Below are 5671 nucleotides of genomic sequence, written 5' to 3'. Positions count from 1 at the left end.
TGTCCATTCATTTATACATTGTACTAATGTCTTTACTTATATTTCGATCTCTGAGCATATTTGCTTTAATTCTTCTCAGTACTCTCATCTCCGCCGTTTCCAGTAGCTTTGCGTTATGCATGTGTCGGGTCTTATTTCTGAGGCATATGTCATTATTGGTCCTACACTGGCTTTATAAATTCTTGACTTAATTTGAATGATGGGAACTATTCACATTTTTACAAGACGATTTTATTGATTTCTTGGCAGAATTGCCATTAAATTTAAGGCAAGCTATGTTGTCTATGCAAGATGGTGCACCACCACATTATACGAGGGCAGTTGATTGGTCTTGGTAGTCATTTTCCTTGGCCAGTATGTAGCTCAGAATTTAATCCGCTTGTATTTTGGCGTATAAGGCGCATTGAAACAACGTATCTACAAGAATCCCATAAACATTTGCAACCAACTTTGGAAAGAAATAAATACTGCAGCAGTTTCTTTTAAACCAATGACGCTATTTAAAATGAGACGATCTTTTATGAAACGTATTGATAAATGCAGTCGATCAGATAGCCAAGCTGGCCAGGCAGGCATTTCTCATTCGCTTCACTGTCGAATGGTTAAGTGGATGTGGGTATAAGCCCCGGCTCGGTGTACAGAAAAATAAAAAAGGCTAACGCAGAAGTTTAAAATTCTAAAACGAATCTGTGGCTTAGACAAGAATATGCTGGTGTCTGATCGGCCTATGGTGGAGCAGTACGGCAAGAGATAAGGGCTTGCGTCTCGATGATACTCCTTCATAGATCTCCACCCGAAGGGAGCGGCGCCTAAATACCGATATATATATATATATATATATATATATATATATATATATATATATATATATATATATATATATATTGATAAATGCAATGAAGAAAATGGTGGACATATCAAATAGTTACTTTGACAAAAAGTTAAATGTCATGACTAAATAAAAGTTTAGTTTAACTTTTTAATTTGGTTTGTAAATAAAATATTTTGATTATGACTTTAATTTAATATAAAACGTAAAATGTTTGATCTTCTTCTTATGGTGCCGTGCACCTATAGTGCGTTGGCGAATTATCTTAAGGTCAGACGTCTGTCTTTTGCGGCATGCAAAAGTTCGCCAGTGTTAGTTACGCCTGTCCAGTTCTTTATATTTCGCAGCCACGACATTTGTTTGCGACCTACTCCTCTCTTGCCCTCAATCTTTCCTTGGATAATTAGTCGAGGGATTGCGTATTTTTCCCCTCTCAGGATATGGCCCAGGTATCCAATCTTTTGTGCCTTGATCAAGCTGAGCAATTCTCTCTCAGTATTTGCTCTTCTTAGGACTTCCTCGTTTCTCACCCTATCTGTCCATGGTATGCGGAACATTCTTCGCAAGGTCGACATTTCGAAGGCTTCCAACTTGTTAATGGAAGATATTTTCAACGTCCATGTCTCCATGCCGTATAACAATATGGACCATACATAGCACTTAACCATTCTGTAACGAAGATTGAAGGAAAGATTGCGGTTACAAAGTAGCGGTTTAAATTTAAGAAAAGCTTGTCTTGCTTGTTCGGTACGGCATTTTATTTCTTGTTGAGGATCCCATTGGTCATTCACCATCATTCCCAAGTATTTGAATGTTTTCACTTGCTCGATTGGAGCATTATCTACGTGCAGTTGTACTCTGAAAAATGCGCCCTTTCTTATTGTCATGCATTTTGTTTTTCCAGCATTTATCTTCAGGCCATATATTTTTCCTGTGGTGTTTATTTTATTTAGTATCAACTGCATATCATGTTCGTTATCTGTGATTATTGCGGTGTCGTCAGCGTAACGAATGTTATTTATCGGGTACCCGTTGACCTTTATACCACAATCAGTGCCTTCAAGTGCCTCTGCAAAAACATTCTCCACATAGAGGTTGAACAGCATAGGAGACAAAATACACCCCTGTCGCACCCCTCGTAAAATTTCGAATTCCTCTGTGTTTGTTGATTTGTTCAGCCTCACACGTGCCTTTTGATTCCAATAGAGATTCTGGATAACTCTTATATCTTTCTCATCAATATCAGCATTGTGTAGCATTTTTATTATTTCATCGTGTTTTACGGTGTCAAAAGCTTTTTCGTAGTCGAGGAATGTGATGACTATATCTTTTCGTTGGTCCATACAGTTTTGTACCAGGGTATTCAAGCAGAATGATGCTTCGCGCGTCCCGAGTCCCTTCTTGAAACCAAATTGTGTCTCGCCGCGCAGCTCTTCTAGTTTTCTGAACATTCTTGTGTGGAGTATCTACATGAGTAGGACTCATCAAGCTAATCAGTCTATGGTCCTTGCACCTTGTCGCTCTTTGTGATTTAGGGATCATTATGAAGGTTGAACAAAGCCAATCCGTTGGAATATGGCCGGTGTCATATATGGCATTGAAGATTGTTACCAGAGTGTCGATGTTGTCATCATCCAACAGTTTTAGGGCTTCCGTAGTAATGCCATCCGGTCCAGGGGCCTTGCCCAGTTTTGCTATTTTTATAGCGTACTCCACCTCGGCGCGAATAATCGGAGGACCGGACAAAGTTTCTGTAGATAGGTTAGTAGTTGGCAGATTCGGTCTGTTGTCTGCAAAGAGGGACGAAGCATAATCTGTCCAGATTTTAGCTAGTTCTTCCTGGGTATGTACGTAGTCGCCTTGATCATTTTTCAGGATTGTCTCGTGGTGTTTCTTGTATATATTCCAAATTTCTTTAACCTTTTTGTGTAGATAAGCGATGAAGAAAACGTATTTTAGAGTGGAGACTAAGGCAAAAAGCAATACGGACCACAGGACGCCCACCAATTACATGGATTGACGACCTGAAGCGTTTTAGCAATAACTGGATGCAAGCCGCACAAGATCGAGACAGATGGAATGAGCTGAGGGAGGGGAGACCTATGTCCAGCAGTGGACGCATATGATTCGATACGATATTATATATATATATATATATATATATATATATATATATATATATATATATACATTTAGACATTACATACGAAAATATTACCTCATAAGCACAAAATAGTAATAATTATAGCAGGCAATCATGAACTTAGTTTCAATCAGAAATTTAAAAACATATTTTAACAGAATTTTGACAAAAGGGGAAGAGACATAGTACCTCGGGTGTAAAAGACGTGAAGCACTATGGAAATACAAATGACGATATTATTGAGGCTGTGAATACTCCAAACATTAGCCAGTACCTGACCAATTGTACCTATTTAGAGAATAGCTGCATCGAGTTGTATGGAATCATGATCTATGGCACACCTTGGCAACCTAAACTTGGTAATTGGACATTTAATTTAGAAAGAGTTCAATAAGGTGTTTCAAATGGGACGCTATACCGAACGATACTGGTATTTTAATTAACACACACTCCTCCATTAGGCCATGGCGATTTAGTGTGTTTGGAAATAAGAGCTGGATGTGTGTAGCTATTAGTTGCAGTGCAACAAAGAGTCAAGCCTAAGTATATATCATGTATTTGGTCGTATTCATAAAACTTATGGGGGATCTCTAACGGAAAAATAATTTATATTAATGCTTTTACTTGTGATATTTATTATGCACCGAGAAATTTGCCAGTTGTTTTCGATATGCTACTTCAGGAAGGATTCGTAAAAGAAGGTTTTAATTTTAGATTAGCTTGATCATATTGGAGGAATAAAAGTTTTGTAAATTGAGTGATTAATATAATTGAATAAATGGTTTTAACTAAAATAACACATCTAATTAATTACCATACGTAACGCTTTCGTACAACTAACAATTATTTCAGGCTCACAATAATAAGAAAATTGTAATCAATAAATGTCATTTGTTTTATTAAGTGTTAGAGCATTTAATCCATTCATTATTCGTTACTCAGTTTGTAGCATTATAAAACTTATATTCATTTTCAAAGTGGCTTACAATGTATACAAGTACCAAACATACAAAGTTTGATATCTATTATTTTAAGATAATTTATAAGATAGGCGTATATTGCGGGGCGTTTCCGTGGGGATTTGAATTTATGTGTTTGGGCAATTTCTTACAACTGGTGTTTAATTTCATTATGCTTCCGTGGAACATTGTTATATTAAAAGTGATTAGTTCGTTTTTGAACGCCCAGGGTGCGTTGACAGAGGGGATTTTTTTAATAATATCTGGATGTCAATATGGTCTTGTTACTATAATAATAATTTATATTTTAGTTTTTAAAAGAAAAGATTGGAAATTAATATTTGACAAACTTGATCTTTTGAAAATACCCATTCAAGAGAAAGCTTTTCAAAGATCATGCCGATATGTTTTATTAGCAACGTGTTGTTTAATTGCACTTTATTTAGACAGTACCTATGAATCTCATGTTTCGACAGTAGGTTTGTTGAGAAAATACTTTGTTATAATATATATTCAGTTAATAGCAACAATAGCTTGTCTAGGAGAACTTAATAGTGTCATATGTAATAGACAAAATAAATTTGCTGAACATATAAAGTTATTGCTTACAGGAAAACCGGAGGAGATTTACATTAATGTTAGAAAAATCAAACGTGACTACAGAGATATATTTTGGATTTCCGATACAACCAACTCAATCTTTCAGATATTTTTCTTGAATTTACTGAGTTTGATATTTTTCGAGTGTATGTGCGATTTAAATATATTGCTATCCAATATATTGCAACCTTCCAAGATATTTGCTAGCAAGTTTTTTTTGCGGTCTATTACATACACAGGAATATTCAGTGTAAGTTTATTTAATGTCCGTTTTTCATTTACACATTACATTTCTGCTACGCATGCGTGTTTTCCATGCGTGAATCCAAATTGTGATTCTATTTATTTATTTTTATTTTATTTATTTAATACACAGGATAACCCCATCAATAGTTTAAATTACAATATACAATTTTACAGTTAACATTCAAAACTTGAAATTACTTATAAAATAAAATCAATAGTAAAAAGTTGAGATGAGACTAAAAATGTTACATACTAAAAAAACCGAACAAAATATAACAAGAACAAAATTCAACTATCCCAATATCATATCACAAAGCAATATATCTTTTTAACTGAGTTAAAGTTATACTGAAAATATCAAAATCGAGAACATTTAATAGCCTCATGTATTTGTCCAACGGGTTGTGAATACCATAGGTTGTTCTGTAGAAAGAAATATTGAAAACATTGTGGTAATGTAGAGCTTAATGTGGAACATTAAAGTTAATTTGGCTTAACAGGTTTGGACAATCAATAAATCCATGTATGATCTTAAAGTATAATTTCACTATTTGAGAAGTGAGTCATCGTTTAAAGATCCAGAAATGCGGAAAGCCGTTTGGAAATCCAGTGACGTACACTTACTTTTATTTTAACGTTAATTATATTTTATTTTTCAAATATTAATGTTTGAAATAGGCCACAATATATTTATTTACAAGTTTTTACTGACGTTTCGATCTCTATATCCAAAGACCGCTTTCAAAGATATAAATGATAGTAATATTTTTTTTATTTGTTTATTATTATATATTTTTATAATCTTATATTATTTATTTTCTTTTTTTTTTCTATCTTTAAAAACGGAATAGAGATCGAAACGTCAATGTATTAAACATGTAAATAGATATATTG

General features: G+C 34.3%; 1 pseudogene; it reads left to right on the top strand.

The window, feature by feature from the left end:
* The first annotated feature begins 291 nt into the window (after window positions 1-291).
* LOC140442123 (UPF0046 protein T07D4.2-like) lies at window positions 292-3696 on the top strand (annotated as a pseudogene).
* The last annotated feature ends 1975 nt before the right edge of the window (window positions 3697-5671 follow it).

The sequence above is a fragment of the Diabrotica undecimpunctata genome, chromosome 5 (genome assembly GCF_040954645.1).
Source record: "Diabrotica undecimpunctata isolate CICGRU chromosome 5, icDiaUnde3, whole genome shotgun sequence".
Taxonomy (NCBI): Eukaryota; Metazoa; Arthropoda; class Insecta; order Coleoptera; family Chrysomelidae; genus Diabrotica; species Diabrotica undecimpunctata.
This window is presented reverse-complemented; position numbering and strand designations above follow the sequence as displayed.